The 22,788-nt window shown below is 47.7% G+C and overlaps 1 long non-coding RNA gene across 2 annotated transcripts in view; it reads left to right on the top strand.

Moving 5' to 3' along the window:
- The window catches only part of LOC140699478 (uncharacterized), a 48,572-nt gene that overhangs the window by 18,435 nt on the left and 7,349 nt on the right, over positions 1 to 22,788 (top strand). For both annotated transcript variants that reach the window (XR_012077682.1, XR_012077681.1), the window contains exon 2: positions 3,100 to 3,172. This is a non-coding gene — a long non-coding RNA (uncharacterized lncRNA). The remainder of the gene's footprint in view (positions 1 to 3,099; positions 3,173 to 22,788) is intronic.

Genomic DNA, 22,788 nt, shown 5'->3' with positions numbered 1-22,788 from the left:
AAGACAGTATCAACAGAATAAAAAAGCAACCCACAGAATGGGAGAAAATATTTGCAAATCATACGTCTGATAAGATCCAAAATATCCAGAATATATAGAGAACTCTTGAAACTCAAGAACAAATAACTCAATTCAAAAATAGGCAAAGAACTTGAATACACATTTCTCCAAAGAAGACATACAAATGGCCAATGAGCACATGAAAAGATACTCAGCATCACTAATCATTAAAAGAGGCGGGAGGGGGGTGGGAAGGGACAGACTGGACATTCAAAATTTGTAGATACTGACAGGCATATGTAGAATAGATAAACAAGATTATCCTGTATAGCACAGGGAAATATAAACAAAATCTTGTGGTAGCTCATAGCGAAAAAGAATGCGACAATGAATACATGTATGTTCATGTATAGCTGAAAAATTGTGCTCTGCACTGGAAATTGACACAACATTGTAAACTGACTATAACTCAATTAAAAAAAATGTTAAGAATAAATAAATAAATAAATAAAAAAGAGATGCAAATCGAAGCTACAGTGAGATACCACCTCACACCCATTAGAATGGCTACTATGAAAAAAAAAAAACCCAGAAAATAACAAGAGTTGGTGAGGACATGGGAGAAATTAGAACATTTGTGCAGTGTTGGTGGGAATGCAATGGTGCAGCCCCTGTGGAAAATAGTATGGTGGCTTCTCAAAAAATTAAAAATAGGATTGTCATATGATTCTACAGTTCCACTTCCGGGTATATATCCAAGAGAATTGAAAGGAGGATCTCAAGGGGATATTTGTCCAACGTGTTCACAGCAGCATTGTTCACAACAGTTAAAATATGCAAGCAACTTGTGTGTCTGCCGACAGATGAATGGATAAGCAAAATGTGGTGTGTACATGAAATGGAATATTAATCAGTCTTAAAAAAGAAGGAAGTTCTCTACAACATGGATGAACCTTTGCGGACATTATGCTAAGTGAAATAAGCCAGTCACAAAAATGATTCCACCTATATGAGGTACTTAGAGTAGTCAGAATCGTAGAGACAGGAAGTAGAATGGTGGTTGCCAGGCTAGGGTGATGGGTAAAGGGAGAGTTACTGTTTAATAGGTATAGAGTTTCAGTTTTACAAGATTAAAAGAATTGTGGAGACAGATGGTGGTGACGGTTGCACAACATTAGGAATGTATTTAACACCACTGAGCTTTCAAAAGTGGTTACGATGGTAAATTTTATGTTAAATATATTAACCACAATAAAAAATTAAAATTAAAGAATATATTGTAAGTTAGCGTTGGTAAAATATAGCTGTAAAACGTTGCATCTTACATAGGCTGCAGCTAATTTCAGCTCATGAGTCAAGGCTCCAGAGAAGAGGCGCTAATCTAACGTGTACACAGGACTAAGCTTGAACACACAACTGAGCATAAGGCGCGAACTCTCCTTGTTCAGAAATCACCAAAGTTTCCCTGTCACTTAGGAAATAGTATCCAAATATGCGTGGCATTCAAGGCCGCCATGACATGTCCTTATGTTTGCAGATGTGCAGGTGTGGAGACTGTGGCAGGAATTAGGAGCATTTTTGTAGTGTTTTAATTTTAATTGAATTATAGTCGGTTTACAGCGTGTTAATTTCTGGTGTGCAGTGTAGTGATTCAGTTGTACACATATACTTATATATATGTATATTCCTTTTCATATTCTTTTTCATTATAGGCTATTACAAGATATTGAATGTAGTTCCCTGTGCTGTGCAGTAGGACCTTGTTGTTTATCTATTTTATGTATAGTAGTTAGTACCCGCAAATCCTGAATTCCCAATTTATCCCTCCCCCTGTCCCCACTTGTCATAATGTTAATAGACACAATAACACACGTGCTCTGATCTACAAAGCCAGTCCCTGCTATTGGCGGTTTTGGGTACTTCTGGGGTTTTGCCATAATGAGCCACACTGCAGAAATGTCTTGCGTGAATATGGCTTTAACAATATTTTGAATTTGTTAGAAATTCGAGCATTTTAAGCTGGGGAGGGACATAACCAGATTTGCTTTAGAGAAACATGACTGGTGACACAGAGGAGGGAAGGGGCTGCTGGCATGGTGTGGCCTTGGAAAGAGCTCTGAGGCCCTCCATGAGCCTCAGAGAGGGGAGCAGAGGGAGGCGGGGAGGCAGTGGAGGGGGATTTGGGAGATGCAGCCCCCAGGAGGTGTTGGTACCACACATCCCATGGAGCTGGCTGGGAGGTGGGCGCTGGAGAGAGCGAGGTGCATTTCAGTGTCATGGATCAGAGTGGCTCAGTGGACCGCGTGGCAGGCAGGCCTGAGCCGAAGATGAGGCCGTGGCTCAGGGAGTGTGGCTGGCTGCTTCCAGGAGGTTTGGGGCCAGTGGGAAGGTGAAAGGAGGAAGGTAGAGGGTGTTCCTGGAGGGAGTTTTCTGGTTTCACTTTTAACTCAAGAAAGATTTGGAAATGTAGTTTGAGACTTGAAGGAGGGCAAAGTCAAAGACTGAGGGAGATGGGGGTCCTTGCTGGTGCACGATCTCTGAGGAGATGCAGAGTGGATTCTAAGGGCCACTTTCTTTTCTAAAGACCTTTGTCTTCTGGCAGAGAAGGTCAGGGTCACGATCATCCTTGTAGACAGCAGAACACTTTTGTATACATTAATCTTATTTCCCGGGCCTTGATGGCTAATTCCTGAAATCTGATTGCTCATGGTTAATCAATTTATCAATATTTATTGAACGTCCAGTTTCAGCTCAACCCCCACCAGCACTCTGCTGGGGCAGGCAACAAATATGGAATGTGGTTCTTTGATCTACCAGCAAAATCCGTGGCCAAACCCACATTAGCCGACCTGTTTTTCTCCCTCCCTGCTTCCTCCCTGTGCGTTTTGCCATCATCAGAAACCCACCCTTTCTTCACTGGCAGAGCTGACCCAGGAGAAAAGGGAAAAGGGTATTTTCATTACCATCTGGAGTTCTTTCTTGGGAGAAAGGAGAGATTCTAGGGACATGTCTTGATTTTTTTTAAAAAAAATCATAACATACATTATCTACCTGGAAAATAAAAATATCAAACTGGGAAGGTTTCCATTTCTCTTCCAGATCCAGAGTCGGCTCTTCTCATCCCCCAAAGATCACCCTGCCTGGGAAAGAAATGAGAGCCTTCCAGACTCAGGTAAGAACTCGCCTCTGACCGGGTGGCGCTCTGTTCTAGTCTTTATTTACTTACCCTCGCCTTTATTTTTATTAATAATGAACTGTGCTTTGGAGACTAGTCTCCCCTTCACCTGAAATGAGAGCTCTGTGACTCCGACAAGATTTGAGGCTGATTTGAATTTCCAAACACACAGGCTTTTAGGCCGGCAGTCTCCAAAAAAACAAACAAAGCAGAAGAAATATTGGTTGCCTCAGGTAGTGCCTTCAGAAGCAGAGATTACCCCAGATCGCTGAGCGTGGGGAGGGGGGTGAGGCCAGAGTGGAGCAGGCACTCCGCTGAGAATGAGCAATGGGACAAATATAGAATCTTCTCAGAACTGGAGCAGGTGCAGTTCGAATATGCGCACAGTATCAGTGCGTTCATAAATCATTTTTTATGAAGCTTCAATTCATAGTCACTCAACCATAAAAACACTAGGTGAGATGGTTCCAGTTCCTAACTTTGCTCAGTTTGTTAACATCAATGGCATGAAAATAGGCTTTTCCCCTCCCTTTTTGTGAGAGAAATCCTGTGGATTTAAGTCACATTGTCTGATGGGACTGTAAGGAGACTGCTGGGTTAATAGGATATTTCAATTCACAGACTTTAGCAAAAAATAACTTTGAAAGACTTGTTTATCACATCGCAAGTTTTGTTTTTTAATCCTCACTTGAATTTGAATTCGAAACTGTGGCAGATGAACTGATACATGTGAAAATGTGTATGTGTGTGTCCATGTGTGTGATTATACATGTAGACATTTGTAGCTGCTTGTTACCCCTCACCACCTGCCTCCATCAGAGCTCTCAGGGGTCCGAAATCCTTTCCATAGCTGACACAGTCAACCCGAGACAAAAACATAATTTGCAAGGAGCTTTCCTAGTCGATCCTTTCTGGAGCCCCCAGAGCATTATTTATAAGCTTATTTTTCAGTAGCAGCAGATTTTTAGTTTGGAACCTTTGAAAACCTAGCCCAGAAATGGCCAGTGATGAGAATGTGAACCCACTGATAGAAGCTTCTGGTGGTGTGGATGGCAGCAGGCTCAGGGCACACAGCTGGTCACCGGCACCCCACCGGGAGTCATTAAGAAGAATGCCATGTTTCCTCGGGGCACTCAGAGGGACCTGGGAGGACAGTCCAGCCCAGGTGACCTCATGCGGACATGTCTGTCTTCTTTTCCCGAGGACTAGGTCAACATGAAATGCACCTACATCCGACAGGGATGTCTGCTCACGGGGTAGGTAGAAGTTTGATGACTTATACACAAGTACAAGCTAGCCATGAGGCCAGAGGTTAGCCATCCAGGCCACAGGGAATGCACCCAAGCAACCCGGGTGAGAAGGGAGACACGTCTCCTGGATTTCTTTCTTTCCTTTTAGATCAATTAGTACTTTGAAAGTCCTCCTTATGGAAGAATACTTTAAAGGCAGTCTTTAAACTCTGGCGGAAGGCAAGGAGTTGTTAAAGAAAGAATCAGCCATGACGCTTGTTAAAGAGGGTCAGCAGGTTTTATTCAGGGACCACGACAGTGGGTCTTACAGTAGCGAAGCAAGATTAGGCTCAACATCAAATAAGAAAAAGTGGAAATTTATAGCCAGGGAGCAGGGAGGCGGTCAAAGGATGGAAGATTTCTAAGAGGAAACATCAGAGGAAATTTTGGCTAAATTGACTTGACATGTAGGGAATGAAGAATCTGAGCAGATATCAAGGGTGGGGGATTTTCTTGAAATTAACCCAGCAGGATTCTTGCTAAAATTGGGCAAAGCAGACCAAGGACAGAACCCAAGAGTGAGGCGTTGTCAGTAAGGGTTCTCAGAGGAGACTGACTCAGGTTTGGTCAAGGAGAGTCCTAGTCGGAGTCAGCACCTGTGTGGCCACCATGCTTCCGCTGGGGGCTGGCTTTCTGACATCTCCCCACGAGGCCGTTCCCATCTGTTAAAGAGAAATTGCACTGGACGCTGGTTAAAAATGGCAAGACAGATTTTATTTGAGCTACTGCAGCAGGGGAGAGACTTCAGTACAGAACCGAGCTCAGCCCTGACTGCAACAGGGCGGCCGGGGACCTACAGCGGGTGGATGGAGTGAGGGACCCCGCAGATGGAAAATCACTGAGAAGAACCTGATTAGATATCAGAGGTGTGGTGGGGAGGGGCTTGATTAGATATTACAGGTCGGGGAAATTCTTGTGAAACCAGCTTAGCAGGATTCTCTCTAAAACCGGATTCACTGGGATTCTTGGGCCTGGCGGGCCAAGACAGCAAACCTAGACGAAGCCAATCAGGAAGAGGGCTCTGAGGAGCCTGACTGAAGTCTGGTCAGGGAGGGACACCTGCCAAACCTCTTCTATGAAGAGTGGCCTCATCTGTCACCTGTGCCCCTGAGCTCTCTGTGGTCAAACTTGCTCCCTGAAGGAAGAACAGGGAGTTTGTTTCGGGGATAAGACTCCCATCCCAGCACTCAGGAGAAAGCTCCAGCACACGGACGGGATCTTTCTCAGCCCTCCCAATGGCTTTGGGAAACCCAGAGAGCAGAGGGTTTGGTCAGGCTCGGAGTTGCAAGAACCAGAAGCACACTGTTGCAGAGGAAAGAAAAACCATTGTAAGGAAACCAGCGAACTTCGTAGAAGAGCAAGCCATCAGGTTGTAGAAAGCGCAGGAGCCAAGGAGTCTCCCTGGGCTCTGGTAGCAAGAGTGAGGCCCTTGGCTTAGAGCTACCCTAACAGGAGCCGGTGCCTGGCTCGTGTAGCTCATGTCTCTCAATTAACCTTCTCAGGCTCCATCCTGATGCACGCATTTCAGGTCAGGAGGCAGGCTTAGAAGTTAGGAACATGGCTTCTATCTGATGTAAGTGTTGCTGCCCCAGTTTTCTTTTGGGTTCTGTTTGCATGGAATACCTTTTTCCATCCTCTTGTTTTCAGCCTGCATGTATCTCTAGCACTGAAGTAGGTCTCTAGCATATATATGAGTCTTATTTCTGTATCCAGTCACCCGGTCTGTGTCTTTTGGTTGGAGCATATAATCTACATTTAAGGTAATTATCAATACATATGTTCTTATTGCTATTTTGTTAATTGTTTTGGGTTTGTTTTTGTACGTCTTTCTTTTCTCTTCTTTTTGTTCTCGTTTCTTACGGTTTGATGACTAGAGAAGTTCCTTTAACATTTGTTGTGAAGCTGGTTTGGTGGTGCTGAAATCTTTTAGCTTTTGTTTATCTGTGAAGCTTTTGATTTCTCCATCAAATCTGAATGAGAGCCTTGCTGGATGGAGTATTCTTGGCTGTAAGTTTTTCCCTTTCATCACTTTAAATATATCATGCCATGGAACATGGCTTCTTGACATCCAGCCTTATGGGTGCCTGGCTGGCAGGGCAGTTTTCCCAGAAGGAGCCCATGGGCCGGGCTGATGTCCCAAAGGCATAAATAGGCCCCATGGATCTCACGTTTGTCCAACTTCTGCCTGATGCCTGATGTCTGAAACCCCTCCCCATCATTCCCACGCAGGAGTAGGAAGCCTTTGCAGAGAAGGCTGACCACATCATAAGACCCAAGGACAGGGGACTCACTCTATCTGAAGGTGGCTCATGACTTGCTCACACAGCTGGAATTGTTAGAAAGTTTTTAGATTTTGTTGGGCCAAAATAAACAACCTTCTTTATTTTTAATCTCTATTGAGTAGGCAAAGAGGAGCCATTAAATATTTTCAAGTTGCTAGAATGAGTGATCTGATCTGTGTTCCAGGAAGACATCTCCACTGTGTAATTCTGGGAAGGAGATGATATGGGTTTTAGGCCAGGGCAGGGGCAGGGGATGCTGGAAACAGTGGAGCACTGGGAAATGGCCTAATTATTTATGGGCAGTTGGGATAAGGGAGGAGTTAAAGATGTTTCTGGGTGTGGGGTGCTACCATCAACAAGGTACGAAATTCAGGTATCAAGGGCTGGTGTTGGTGGAAGGATCTTGAACTGTGGAGTTTGGATGCTCTGCATGTGAGAGGCCACCTGGCCTAGATGTGCAGGAAGCAGCTGGAAGTTTGGTGCTGAGATCATGAGACAGGTCAGAGTGGTGGATCTCGATGTGAGCATCTTTACCGGTGGGTCAGGAGAAACCAGGAGAAGAGCTGACATCAGTGCAGGAGAGAGTGTGTGAGGTGGGACAAGGTGGGGCTTCAAAGCCTCAGGTACCCCCAGCATAAGGTGGGAAGAGGAACTGTCCTGGGAACCACAAACCTGTGTCTGGTTTTGTTTTTCAAATTGAGGTATCCAGTGTCAGTGTGGATTTCACTCTCGGTTTGTCTTTTATTTTTGGAAAAGTCTCTCTACTTCCTCAGGTCTTAGACAACAGTGGTTTAGGATTCCCCCATTGCCTCGGGACAGCTCTAAAACCCAGCGATGTAGGTAGTGACCTGTGTTATGGAAGCTAGGTCAGTGTGTCTGGGGTCCAAACGGGGTTCAGAGCGCTCACGCAGGAGAGCTGAAGTGGACGTCGTCTTCGGATTTTCATTTTTGTTTCCTTCCTTTGCACAATTCACTGTCTTGGTCATTGGAAATTCCAGGGCTGGGAGGGGCAGGGTGAAGTTGTCCTCTTGGCAAGGGCTCTGAAATCCGTTGGCCTGGGTAAAATTTCAGTTTACTATGATTAATAGGATCTGAACACTAAGGGAGAAAAAAATGTAGGAAGGATGACCGTTTCCACCCAAACTCACATCTGTTTTCAAAATCAGTGGAAGGTAGGAAGTCCTTTTCCAATTTCCATTCTGCATGTTATAAAAAGATCCCATTCACCGTTTCCCTGTCACCAGGCTACCTGCCTGCAGACGAGACTGCTTGATCTAAGGATTTAGCGATGTGGGAGAATCAGGGGCCACTTAAGCCATTTCTGGGGAAATCAATTATAGGAAATATACGTAAAGGGAATTGATGATGGTCATGGGGGATTTTTAATTACTAATTCACTTGGCTTACAAAGGAAGGTAGGACAGCATGAAATTTTTTCCCTTCTGATCAATTAAGCCTGACCTTTACAACTGGCAGATTTTAAAGGGTGGGTCTTTGATTGATGAGTAGGACAAAGTAATTATATTTCTGCTTAAAACCTGAGGATAACTGTTGCTTTATTCCAGCTCTTATAAAAGCACAATGATTTGCTTCCTTCATAATCATAGTTTCAATTTTAATTCATAGAGTCGAACAGTCAGTTGTGCCAATAAAACACACACTCTTGACCTCACTTTGAAGAAGAGTTGTTTGTCCTATACCTTAGACCCCCTGGATCTGATGTGAGCCGTGTTTCTTTTCTTGTCCAGAAGTCGTTTGTAATTGCAACCTCTCCGTGAGCAAGGTACAGAAGGGATGCCGAATTTATCTGCTTGATTTCCCGGAAAAACATGTTTTTTTTTTCTAATTAAGGCTCTAATTGTGGGAGGAGAGCCATGTGGATTTTTTTTTTAACAGAGCTGCTTGCTCACTCTGCACTTCTCTGCCTTATTATAGACCCCTCCCTGCCCATGAGGAAGGTTCCTCTACTGAGCAGTGGTGAAGAGTACCTTTAATCAAAGCACTTTCTCTGGTCAAAAGCCACATCCGTCCTCAGAGAGCCAAGTATAAACCCCCTGGCACAGCATCTGATGCGCTTCTCCCTCTGAGTCCAGTTCATCCTTCTAGATTTTTCTCCAATTGTGTAGCCTTGCAGCGCCTGTACTCACACCTGCGTATCTTTGGAGAGGCTCTCCTGAAACTGACTTCTATGTATTTCCGTTGAGAAAATCCTTCCTTCTTCAAATGTGTTCCCCGACTCAACCTGCCCCACCCCGATCTCCCAAGGGCATTTTGTTTGTCCTACAGTCATGGTCCTTCCAGTGCTGTCTTGTTTCCCTTGTAGATTTGCCTATTTTTTTCCCCCTTTAAGGCTGTGGGCTCAGAGGGCAGGGACCTTGTCCCTCTTGACTCCACGCTTCCAAGTTCAGAGACTCGGCCGCAGAGGGTTCACCAGACTGAGCAGCAGCATTTGTGTGGAGGAGCTCCGTGGAGCCCCCTTACTCCAGGGAGCCCACCTGACTCCCCCAGGCAAGCCCGCCGAGCAGGCTGGGAGTGGGGTCACGTGGCAGCCGCCGAGCCCCTGACAGGGAAAGCGTCTGTCTTTGGCTTTCTCCGAGATTCTTTCAAGCGCTTCGCATGACGGGCACCTGCCCTGTGACTCAGCCCCCTTTGTTGAGAGGGACAGCCCTCCCCGCGAGCGGTGTCTGTGGAGTCTGTCGGTGCTTTCCCCACCCAGCCTCCATCCACCCTCTTCTGCAAGAGGGAGGTGGGACGAAGCGGCACGGCCTCTGATCCCCGGAGAAGAAAGAACATTTATTCCTGCCTTCAGAGCAAGACATCAGGAGACACATTTGGGTCTTTTGTGCCAACTTGTGTAGGACATTCTTGGAAAGAAAACAGACCAAGTTGCCTCTGTCACAGGGGCACGTGATGGTCTGTGTTTGTTCGCTGATGAATAATCATCATGCTATGTCCCCTCCTGAATTCTGCTTCGTGCCTGCCTCGGTCTCAACCCTCAGTTTTGCTGCAATCACCCATAAATAGTGCGGTGAGCAACTTCCTCCCGCTGTACAAGAGTCTGCCTCTCGCTGCATCTTCGCCCATCACCTGGTACATAATCCAATTTTAAAAATAACTGATGAAATAATGTACTAAGCAGAGAGCTCAGCTGAAGATTTCCCAGTCATGTAGCTCTGTTTCAGGGAGCTGCATCCAGCCAGATTTAACAGGCGCGGAAGCTCAGTTACTGCCTCACGTGTACTGAGGGTCTGGGGAAGTCGGATGCTGGGATGACGTGGACGGTCCCTGAGGGCCACTGTGCCTCTTGCTGAGAGTGGTGGAATGAGCTTCAGTTCATTTCCTCCCTTGAAGCGTATGTGCCCTTCTTCCATATTTCTGTCCCTCTGAACTCAGGATTGCTGTTCCGTCTCACAAGTGTCACCACCATCCATCTGGTTGGCCAAGCTGGAAACCTTAGGAGTCTTTCTGCCTCTCACATTCCCACGTCCAATCCATGACCTCGTCCCTGTGATTTACCTCCTGCCCATCTGATCCACCCTCTTCTCTCCATGTTGGCTTGGGCTACTGCTCTAGTCCATGCTTCCGTGTCTGGTTTCCACCTAGAGACAGAAGGGGCTGTTTGGGCCATGCCGGCCCCTACTTAAAACCTTTCCATGCCTTTCAGTTGCTCTTAGAATAAAGGCAGTTCTTGCTGTGGTCTGAGAGGCCCTGAGGGCACTGGCCCCTGAGCGCCACCCCCTCCCCTCCCTCCTTCTGCGGTACCCCTGCTCCGTGTGCCTCCTGTGGGGGATCCTTGTATGAGCTCATCCCTCTGCTTGAGCTGTGCCACCCACTCCCTTCTCCCTAGGTGCCCCTGACTCATCCTACAGATCCACCCATATGTCCTAGAAAAGCCATCCCAATCTCAAGACCAGCCCCCCGCAGGTACCCAGAGTCCACCTTCTTTGCTGCACTTATCATAGCCATGTTGTGTTTATTTGTATTTGACGAGTATCCGTCCCTTCATCCAGACTGTGAGCTGCACAGAGCTTGCCAGCACCCATGCCAAGCCCATAAACACCTGCTGAGGGGGTGAACTGGCTGGTTGGAGGAAGGCGCTAAGTCAGTGGTGGAGCCTGGAGAGCCACGGGACAGGGGATCAGACACAGCCCCATGGCTGACCTCACAAGGACTTTGAGATGATGCACAGACACTGTGTCTCTTTCCCTGTCTGCTGTCTCTACATCCATGCTCTGAATTTCTCTGACTCTCTCTTCTGACCCCATCTTCACAATCTCCTTCCTCGGACTTCATCACTGTCTCTCCTCCTGGCGTTGCCTGGCCCCAGAACCATGGGCCCCAGCCTGTGCGGAGGTCCGCGTTGGGCGTAGGCATGATTGCTGGTGTGACTTCAGGTGGCTTTAAATTAGAAAGGTTTATTGGTTTCTACTTCCTCATTAATTGTGAGTTGTACATCAGGAGCTCCCCAAGAGAAAAATAACACTTACAAATAATTGTGCGAAGTCACGCACTCCTTCCAAGGGCTGTAGATTATCGAGGAAAGGCTGCAAATAAAAGGCACATTCCCAAACTCTTGTGGGTCCCACTGTGTGGAATACTGCTTGTTTGGGTGAAAGATGTTTTGTTTTGTTTTTTGGTTTTTTTTTGGAGTAGCTTTTGCACCCAGCTGGCCATCTAAAAAAAAAGATTTTTGAAAAGAAAAAAAGCATCTAAACAAAGGCAACATAAATTGAAAGTGACACATGAAATTAAATGTATTTTTGAAGCTTATTGTGTTTTTAGTATCACGATCATGTTCGTGTCCAGCTTCTCAGCACAAAAGGAAGGTTTATCTGGCAGTGACTGAGGCAGAGGGCCCGAGGATCTGCATAAAGTCACGTCCGAACAAAGCCACACTGGCTACCCTCTTTGCTTATTTTAAAATACCGGTGAAAATACCAGTGCAGGCCAGAAGATCATTCTTGTGAAGCAAGGACTTGTGGACGGATTAACTCCTCAACTGCTTCCTTCTCTCTCTCTGGGTGTGGTTTCGGGCTCACAACTTGCCTTTAGCTGGGGTGAAATGCAGTGGGCGAGGAGGACCCTGTCTGGCTGAGCAAGACTTGTGATGAACGAGGAAGGTCTTAATCGCCAGAAAAGGAAAATTAGGGCCAACAGCCTTTTCCAGCTGCCCAGGGAGCGGAGACTTTCTGTCCTGGTGCAAATGTTTCCCTGTGTTCGAGCAGGAGACAGGTAAGATCTGGCTTCTCGTTCAAAGGTGCTATTGTTCTTGAAAAGGCCTTGGCTTCATGTCACGTGTCTGCCTGGGTCCCGGAGGAGACCTGATGTTTATAAAAGCTTCCGGAACATTCTTCCCTCAGCCTGATACTTGACAACACCGCGGCCTGACCTCTGAGGGCTCCTGAATCTCATTTTAAGAGCTTCAGCTGTGAAGTTTTCTGTTTTTCAAAACTACCTTGACCACAGAGGGCTGAGCTTTCTCTAAGCGGTTTAAGTGATTTTTTAAATGGAGCTCTTCCTTAAAATGGGATCTTATGGGAAGCCAATTTGTCAAACAGACTCAGGGGCGCTCAGGCCAAAGGGGGAGCAGTGAGCACGCGTGCCCAGGTGGGCCCTCTCCCCTGAGATGTTCCGGAAGTCCAGGCGTGTGTCGGAGCGTGACTTGAAAGCCATCATCCGCAGGGCTGGGAGGAGAGCACAGACCATTCGAATAAAAATTGATCGCCTTCTCTTTGAACGCTGGGACTGCACGCAGTTAACCCAGAGCCCCGCGGAAAGAGCAGGTTATCCCTGCGGGCAGCCCGCTTTGACCTGGAGACGTCCCCCGCTTCCTTACCGAGCGGCGCTCGAGTTCCTAAATCCCACTCGATTTTCTGGCTCTCGTGAATGTGATTATCTCAGCGCCTGTGAGCCGGAGCGGGTGCTGCAGGTTGTCCAGGTGGAGGGCCGCCTCTCGTGGCATCCCGCGGAGGGAGAAGAGGAGGACCGGTGCTCGGGGTCTTCACTGGAAACTGGGATAAAGCTAGCGTCTGTAATGGGACTGTGCTTTTAAAATTCCCTTCCTTTTCCGGTATTAAATAGCTTTACTTTAATGACCCTCAGCTCATAGTTTCTTTTAGATCCTTCATACTGGCCCTGGCAGGCCTCCAGCTACTTACTCAACTCCAAATGTGGCTTTCTTGAATGGCTGGCGTGTGCTTAAGTTTGATTTGTTCTTTTTATGGGACGGAGGAGACAGTCTATGAGGGTGATTAAACCTCGAGATGGGCAGCCGGGGGAGGATGGCCAAGCCCTGTGCCTGGACAGCTTTGAAAACAGGCCACGCTGAGGGTCAAGGAGTGCCTTTCGGAAAGCTGTGCTCCGTGGCGGAGCTGGGGAACGTGGATTCTGAGCTGGGGGTGCCTTGGGCATGAATTAAAATTGGGGTCAAAGGGTAATGGTTCTGCCTTCGGAGACAAGACTGGAAGTTGTGTTCCGGGGTGAAACTAGGAGGCGTTGGAAAATCCCAGTCTACCACTGTTCATTCTTGAAAGTGACTGCACTGACCTCTGTGAGACTCAGCTTTACAGTTTGTAAAGTCGGGGATGATAATACCGCCCTTGCCTTGTTGTTCTGAGGAATAGTTATAATAGGCGTAAAACACTAATCCTAAACATTTAAAAAATTTATTTTACTGTAATAGCACTTAGCATGAGATCTACACTTCTGACAAATTTTTAAGCGTGCAGCGCATTTTCGTTGACTGTACGTGCAGTGTGGTTCGGTAGATCTCTAGGGCTTGCTCATCTTGCTTAACTGAAACTTCACAGCGGTTGATTAGTGATTCCTCATCTTCCCCTCCCCTCACCCAGTCCGTGGCCGTCACCATTCCAGTCTCTGATTCTATGAACTGGACCATTCTAAAGAGCTCACAGAAGTGGAAACCATGCAGTATTTGTCTTTCTGTGACTGGCTTACTTCACTGAGCATAATGACCTCGAGATTCATCCATGTTGTCACATATTGCAAGATTTCTTTATTTTTAAGGGCTGAATAATATTCCACTGTATGTACAGACCACCTTTTTCTTTATCCATTCATCTGTTGATGGCCATTTCGATAGTTTCCATGTATTGGCTACTGTGAACAGTGCAGCCCTGGATGTAGGAGAGCAGATATCTCTTCCGGATCCTGATCTCAATTCTTTGGATAATACCTAGAAGTGAGATTTTTGGTTCATAGGGTCATTCTAATTTTTTGAGGAACTTCCATACTGTTTTTCCTAGTGGCTGCACCATTTTGCATATTCAGTAACACTGTCCAAAAGTTCCAGTTTCTCCACATCCTTGCCAATGCTTGTTATCTTTTGCTTTTTAAAATTTTAAAAATGTTTGATGAGAGCCATCTTGACAGATCTGAGGTGTTACCTCACTGTGGTTTTGGTTTGTTTTTCCCTGATGATGTCCGACTAATCCTAACTGTTGATTTTTAAATTAGCGTGAGGATAACAACTCTCTCCCCAACCCACCAAAAAAAAAAAAATACAGACTCTTACAGGTTATAATTCCTTTTCTGAAACATTCTGTTTAAGCCGTATGTTGGGGGAAGGGGAGAGAGGGTGAGCCAAGGTGGGCATACAGACAGAGGGGCCACCTGTGATCTGTGATCTGTGGGCACACTCCACGTCTGCCACACCAGGACCCTGGGCAGCCTTCCAGCCGTTAGTGACACCCGCAGTGGGTCACCATGCTCAGCCCATCCCCATGCCTGCCTTCCTCTTTATCCCTGCCACTTTGCCCCAGATGCTTTCATCCCAGCTTACTGTGAAGCCTCCTGCCTCACACCATCCCTGGCCGTGAGCCCTGCAGTGGTCAACTTTATCCCTGTCCTTGGCCACCTTGGTAAGCCGCCCCTAGGATAGATCAGACCTGCGCCCCTGGCCTGTGCTTCTAAGCACTTCAGTGGGTGTCTGGTGACCTCCTTGCCTGTGTGCTGCTGCATCTCGGGCAGACTCTGCTGTACCATCTCCAAGGACTCTCCTGGCCCTGGAGTGCCCTCCCTCCTCTCTTCACACCCTTTCTTACCCTGCCTCATGGGTCTCTGGGAAATCAGTGGAGTGATGATGGAAGAGGCCCACGGAGTCTGGACGTCGCATGCTCGCAGGCAGGGTTGTAGCACGTTGAGGGATGGGGGGCAACACTGGGACGGTGGCAGCAGACGCCAGAGTCAGGTCGGGATCCGTGTAGATCCAGAATGCCGTTTTGTCAGAGGACCCGGCTGGGGCAGGGGGAGGGGGTGGATCAGGGATGAACAACAGTAATAGAATTCAGGTATCTGTTGCCACAGCAACACCAAAAAACTCCCCCTCCCCAAGACTCAGTGGCTCACAGAATAATAAGAGTTTCTGTGTTTCTCGAGCCTCGAGTTGGCGATTTCGGCTGATGGTTCTGGTCTCTTCTGGGCCTGCTTGTGTGTTTGGGGTCAGCAGGCTGTCGGCTGGGGCACCGGCTCCGCTCAAGCCGGCTGCACGGGGTGAGGGCCGGCGGGGCGGGGCAAGAGCAGAAAGAGAAGTGCAGAAGCACGCCTGCAAGCAAAGCGAGTCGAAGGGCAGCACTCAGACTCTGGAGGTGGAAAGACAGACCCCACCTCTCGGTGGGAGGAGCCGCAGAGCCCACTGAAAACGTGGGGTGTTGGGGGGTGGAGAACTGGGGCTCCTAATGCCACCCGCCTGCCAGCTCCGTGCCTGGCGCTCTGCTGGGCGTGCGCGGGGCTTCGGCCTTTTCACAACCGCTCCAAGAGGAAGGTACACCTGTGCCCATTTGATAGATAAGAATATGGAGATTCAGAGAAGATCAGTAACTTACAGGGCTGCTGAATTGCTCACCCCTGAGTGAGGGTCATGTTTTCTCCCCCGTGTTCTCTGCTGGGCGTGAATGCACTGGAGCACGCTATGTGCCTGGTACACACTGGATGCCTGTGGATGCTGGCTGCCCACGGGCCTGAAATCAGCATGCCCAGGGGCCACATGTGTCCCCATGTCACTGCGGCCCCTGTGCCTGGCACAGCAAACAAGGTCCAATAAATACACTGCTATTCAGGGCTGCGTGACAACATACAGGGTCCTGGAAAGGCAGCCTCAAGGTCGGACGGATCTGGGTCTGATCTGATGGGTCATTTACTAGCTATGGGGTCTCTGGTTTTGGAGGCTGGGAGACGGTGTCCTTTGAAGTCACTCCTGGAGGATTCTGATCTCCTCTCTTCCGTCTGCGTGTTGTCAGTTTACGTGGCTTGGAATTCTGCTCCCTGGGGTCACGGGGTTCCAGCTCTACTGGGGCACCCGCGGCTACACAAATGAGGACAGTGTCTGGTCCCCCACTGACGCCTGCCCCATCTGCTCTTGCCACTTCTGCAGCAGCTGAGTCTTTGATCTGGTCAAGGTCGAGTTAGGAAGCTGCACCCGTGGCTCCTTCATGACGATTCCATCGTCTCCATGTTTCTCCTTGTACATCTGCGCCGCCCTTGGGTCCTGGTGTTTATGCTGCCTGGCCTTGGATTCCATCTTCACTGCTCAAGTCCCTGCCATCCAGGACATCTGGAGATGCCAAAGGCCTGGAGATAGAGGGTGTGAACCCGAATGGTGCCTCTCCCGATTTACTGAGCGCTTATTCTGTGCCAGGGACGAGTGGGGTGCTGGGTATGCAACGTTGAACTTGACATCAATGCAACTGCCCTCCTGAAATTTATATTCTAGAGTTCAGGATGGACAGAAATCAAGGAAACAGGCAAAAAAGCAGCATGAGTAAAACAAGGAGATAAGAGAGAAAAACAAAGGGACACCTGCTTTAGCTCAGGGAGGTTGGAAAGGTGTTTGCCTTCCCAGGAGCCAGGGTAGGGGGTGCTTCAGGCTGAGGAAGCAGAATGTGCAAAGGTCCTGAGGAAGAGGAGAGCCTGGCACATTCAAGGAACTAATAGGAGACCTAGGGTGGCCTGAGCATATTGGCAGGGGGTGGGGGGTGATAGGAAAAGAGACTGGAGAGGTGGGCGGGAGATGGAACAAGTTGTCCAGATGGAGGGCTGTGCCAATAGCAGTGAGCTTTGTGTTCAACGCAGAAGTAACTAAAGGATTCGAAAAGAGGGATTAATTTTGCTTTGTGATAAGGCCACTTGTGCATGCGTGTAACGTAACTCAGAGAGTGTCCTGGTGTCTGTACCTGATGAAGGGTTTTGTGAGCACGTGTGCTTTCTGAGGTGCAATGCATCTCTCTGTATACAGACGGCCTTTTAATCAAGCCTTTCAGCATAGTTTATATATGTTTTTATAATTTCCTTGCTGGTATAAATGTTTGTGAAAAAGTTATATGAGGGTATTGCATAGAAGGCTTACCTAACCTTATAAAGTTGAATCATAGTCACTGAATTTTAGGAAGGATTAATTGTTGAGCTTTTATGAAATACTGGGTTTAAGTAAACTCCATACTGGGCAACACCAGCATGTATTCTATGAATATCATTATTTTAAATTAAGAATTAATGTTTAGCATTCCTAGATTACGTGTTAAGTGTTTGATATAATTTGTAAAGAGTGTTTGTCTCCCGTCTTTACTTAAATTTAAAATAGAGTTCATATTCAAAAGATCAAAAAAAAAAAAGATGTTGTGAGATCTAAAGCCTATATAATTTGGGCAAACTTGTTTAAGAAACAGGATGCGAAATGACAAGTGGCAAGCTGCATGGCCCTGATGGAGGCTCGAAAGGGCTTCCACGTGGGTGGGGGGCCCAAAGCTTCCTCCACTTCACCCCGGGTCCCCCTTAACGGTAGGAATGAAGGGGGCAGGAGTGAATGCAGGGAGATGGAATTACAGGCCCGCAGCAGCCGTCCGGAGAAGAGAGTGGTGACTAGGGTGGTGGCCTCGGAGCATGAGATGCACTCAGGTAGGTGGTGGAAAGAGAGCCCTAAGGTTTTGCTCAATGCTTGGATGTGGGCAGTGACGGCGTGGAGGACTGAGCATTATGTCATGTGAAGCATCTTCCTTCACCTTCTCAGTATGTCTAGGAGGTACTGATGATCATCTTATAAAGAGTTTTTTATTGCATTATAGTCGGTATACAGTATCATAGAAGTTACAGGTGTACAATGCAAGGGTTCACAATTCTTAAAGCCGAGACTGCATTTATAGTGTGAAATATTGGCTGTATTTCCTGTGTTGTACAATAGATCCTTGTAGCTTATTTGATGCCTGGTAGCTGTACCTTTAATTCCCTCCCTGTGTATTGTCCCTCCCCCTTCCCTCTCCCCACTGGGAACCACTAGCTTGCTCTCTAGCAGAACATCTTAAGTCCAGAAGGAAGGAGATGGACACTCGGAGGCTTCATGAGCTGCCCAGGTCTCAGAACTGCTCAGCGTCAGGTTGAACCCTGGCTGGGCTGCCCTGAAGCAGCTGCCTGCAAGTCCCCTGTCCCCATGTGCTGGGGGGCGGGGGATGTGGCAGAGCAGGCGCTGGCGGTCATGCACTCCCGGGGATAGCTGACTTTGGACTAGACACACAAGTTTTCTCAGATGGACTTGAGAAAGACTCTTTTTCCTTCTCTTGTCTGTCTCCGCTCTGCGTTCCTCTCCCACTGCTGACCCGCACTAATCTAACCCCAGGGTCCCTCTGCCCGGGCTGTCTCATCTCGGGGGTCACCTTTCCCTCCTCCTTTGCCTCCCCACCCCCAAGCCCATTAGCTTGCTCACGGGGGGACCACACTGGGACCCCTTCATCCGAGCATCTTTGGGACTCAGCACGCAGCAGGCGTCTTGGTCAAGTTTTGCGGAATAAAGTTCTTTGACACAAAGGTGGAGTTAAAGCTGATTCCATGCAAGGGCTCCAGGGGTTAAAGCTTTCTTGTTAGTAAAATAGGACAATGAGAGTCCCTGCATCACGGGGTCACTGAGAGGATTAAACAAGTTCACGTTGACACCGTGCCTAACGCAGAGTGCACACATGGGCAATGGTTATTTTTATGATCTGTGTTTTAAGAGGAAAGAAAGATGAACAATGTCATATAGTTAATGCAAGACAAAACGCTAAGAAATATTTGCAAGTTAAAAGAGAAGTTGGCGAATGCAAAAATTAGACTCTGGAGCAGTGAAGTTCATGAACAGCCTTTGGGGTCTGAGACCCCCGCCCCGACTCACCTTTCCCTGCAGCCACCATTCATCAAACCTTGAGCTGTGCGGCCCTGGCCCCGGCCCCGGACAGAGCTTCGCCGAGCTGGTGGTGGCTGTCTTCGCTGAATACAAAGTACGCGGATTTACTAATAGGAAAGGATGTCCTATCCACCCGGAATGCAAAGCATGCAGAGCCCTGTTATTTATAAGCCCATTTTTGTACAAATGGCTTCTCCTCCCTCGTAAGCATCAGTTTTTCTGATGAGTTTGACTGAAATTTTAAATATGTGGAATTTAAAATTACTTTGGAAACTTTCCCCCTTTCAAGCCATCGTCTAAAGAATAGATGCCTTCAGATGTCTGCATCTTTCGGGCAGCTGGAGGCGGCACCGCCCGCTCCTACCTTTAACACCTGTCATTTGTCTGCTAACCGACTTTTCTTGGTAATTGAGATGTGCTGTGCGTGGAGCGGGGGTTTTATTTGAGGGTGCTGAAGATGGACTTTGGCCAGATGTTTCCCCTTCATTAGAATGTGTCCTTCTGACGTGGCTCATCAGAAATCTTTGCTGGAGGGGGTCTGCCTCTGTCCTCCTTAGAAGGGATAAGCTGGGCCCCTTGTTTCTGTGCCATAATGACGGAGTTAACATTTAAGGAGCACTATCGTCATAAAAGTTTTCACCCTTGACAATTTATGCAGGAAGAGGTCAATGATGGAAAATCAATTTTGCAGAAATCAGCCTTCAGCATTCCTGAGCATTTGGGGCCCAAGATGCCACATCTGAAGGCGGCCTCTGCCTTCCAGTCCCAGTGAGGGTGTAATTCTATGAGCACCGTTTGTGTCTTGAATATTAATTTCTGGATTGGCAGTGTTCCACGTAGTCCTGTTTAGACAACATCTTCTTACACGAGGGCCATTCAGAGGTCTCCGCGGAGGTCAGGTCTATGCCAGGAAATGGCAAATGCTGTACGAGGTTGGGGGACCCATGGAAGCAGCCTCGTATCTGGAAGGAACGGGGCAGACACAGCCCAGCTGCTGTGTAATGAACTGGGATCACTAATTGTGCTCCCAACTGTGAGGAAAACAGAGAGTGAGGAGTGGGTAGGTAAGACTGGCCTCAGAGAAGCTGCAGGGACCGGATGATGGACAGGAGGGTGATGTTAGTGGCCAAGGAGATACCCAACTTGGGAGTGGTGACTGCCAAGTATTCAGAACTGTCCACTCAGCAGATCAGCCCCAGCTTACTTGTTACTGAACCGTTAACAATGCTGAGAAGCAGGAGCCAATGAAACACATCTGGGAGGCTGAACTCTCGCAAGATCAACACCCCTCCCTTTGGCTCAGTGTTCCCAGAGACGGTTGAAACTCAAGCAGAGGGCTCATTGTGAATGCTGGAAGCCTCCCCCAGTAGGGAACCCATGAAATAACGACAAACATTGTATTCCCTCATCTCCATTCCTTCTTTCCTTCCTTCCTTCCTTCCTTCCTTCCTTCCTTCCATCCATTCACCCGGACTTTCTTTCATCCACCCAACATCTAATGGGTTCCAACTTTGAGAAAGGCCCTGAAAATACCTAAATAAATAAGACACAAACCTGGGCATTTTGAATTTCTTACAACAAATGGACACTTAGAGACCCCAAGAATGTGAAAGCCAAATGGATCTTTATAGACCCCCTTGTCCTATTCCACCGATAAGGAAACCGAGTCACAGAACAGACGAGTGACCCAGTCCGGCCAGGCTGGAGTCCGGGGCCTTGAGACTGACAGTGGCGGGAGCTCGCCCATGCCACACTGCGGAGCCCTCTTCACGGTGAAGACAAATGCATGCGTTACAGACTGGGTATAAGTCCATGCATTTTTTTCCCCAGAGACACCTGCTAATTTTGATAAGGACAATAAGCAGACCTCTTATTCAGAGAAAACTGGCTGAGTGTGTCCTGGAATAAACCAGATAGAGTCACACGGACATGAAAACACAGTCTGCCACACAGCTGGGATCCTGGTGTTCTCTTTGCTGGAGGAGCCACGAGAAATGGTGATGTGTACCCTCAGCCCATTAGGCCTCCCTCTCCTTGCCTGTCTCTGCCAAAATGCAGCAGTGAACTGCAAGTGATTTTTCTCTTACTAACAGTGGGTCATCCTCTATCCCAGGCCTCATTTTTACTTTATGTTGTGTTACGTTACGTTACGTTACGTTACGTTACGTTACGTTATTATTTTGTTTTAACTTGGAGCAGCCCAACCTCTGCAGTTTCAGTCTGGCTTCGGGACTGGAGGTATGAACCACAGGGAGACAAGACAGACATTTCTCCTTTGCAGGTTTCCCCTTGGGCTCCGCTCCTCTGGATCAGATGCTGCCGCCTTGCTACTTCACGACCCGGGGCCACACTGAGGTTCCCTTGATTATCCGTGAGGCCTATTAAGGTGGACCCATTCCTCAGAATTTCAAACGCCCAGTTTATCTCCATTAGTAAAAAGAAAATCACCACTCTTCCATGGCCAACCTGGTTGCACTGAGCTTTGTTTCAATTTTGCAAGTCGGCCTTTGTCATGGTGGCCACGGTAGCTGCTGGAGGGAAGTGTCCCTGCAGGTGCCAAAGGAGCGTTCAGAAGTGTCGACAACCTCAAGGGCAGTTGCACTTTCACTTAGAAATCAAGGTTGCACGTTCCAGGTGAGGTGGTTTCAATGTCAGCCCATTGCTTTCATTGCCAGCACCAGCCTACCCGGGAAGCCCGCAGCGAAGGCACCGCTAGCTCTCAGCTATTGATTTCTGTGACTCAGTGTTTCTGCTCAGGGCATATTTTAGCACTTTTTAAGAGATCAGCACAATCGTTCAAGGATCAATCATGATTTCTTCCTACTGATCCGTTTTAACGTGATAGCAAAGATGCGGTAATCCTTTCTGAAGTTGGAAGAACGTAACTAAAGCCGGGGTAAGGGTGTATTATCCCAGCAAAGAGCCTTTCACGTGGGAGGCAAGGTAGGAGGCTCTCCTGAGCTGCCCTGGGCATCCATGCCCCTGAGCTGAGCTGAGGCTGTGGCAGGCAGCAATTCAGCCAGAGCCCCCCCCCCGCCACTCCCCAGGACAAGGATGGGTTCTGAGAGGCCAGTGGTCTCTGTAGGACCACAGGGATGCAGGATTGGAATGGCTTAAGGCAGATGGACAGAGAGATGGAGGTAATGGCCTGTTTTCCATGATTACTTGTCCTTTTTTTTTTTTTAAATTGAAGTCTAGTCAGTTTACAATGTTGTGTTAATTTCTGGTGCACAGCACAACACTTCAGTCATACATGAATGTACATATATTCGTTTTCATATTCTTTTTCACCATAAGCTACTACAAGATAGCAAATATAGTTCCCTGTGCTGTACAGTCATGATTGCTTAAGTTCAGAGGAGAGCAGTTTATTTACTAAGAAAAGAAAGCTGTCTGAGGCCTTCCCACAGAACATCTCCAATCTGAAAATCATCCACTATGGGAAGGAAAGATTGCAATAAAATTCTGGCAGACAATAGAAGAAATGAAGTGATTGAATTTCACTCCTCAAGCTGACTTCTACGTTCCTACGTTGCCCACTCTGTACTTCATTTGGGTCTTTGGTTGCTTGAGAGAAAGTAAGGAATTGGCAACGAGGTGTCAACTCTTTTTAAAGAACGTGTGTTGGGGAAGGTTGGGGTGTAGCCCAGTGGTGGACCGTGTGCTTGGCGTGCACAAGGTCCTGGATTCAATCCCCAGCACCTTCATTAAGGAAAAAAAAAAGAAAGAAAGAAAGAAGAAAAAGAATGTGTGTTGGCTTTATCCAACACTGCTTCCTCCTCACTTCTGTCCCCCGAACTCCTCTCCTTTCTCAGGCTTTGTCAGAACCAATCAGATGTGAGATTGGTGACAGGAGACCATGCCCTGAGAGAA

The sequence above is a fragment of the Vicugna pacos genome, chromosome 11 (assembly GCF_048564905.1).
Source record: "Vicugna pacos chromosome 11, VicPac4, whole genome shotgun sequence".
Classification (NCBI taxonomy): Eukaryota; Metazoa; Chordata; class Mammalia; order Artiodactyla; family Camelidae; genus Vicugna; species Vicugna pacos.
Note: the sequence above shows the minus strand (reverse complement) of the source record. Positions and strands in the feature narration are given on the sequence as shown.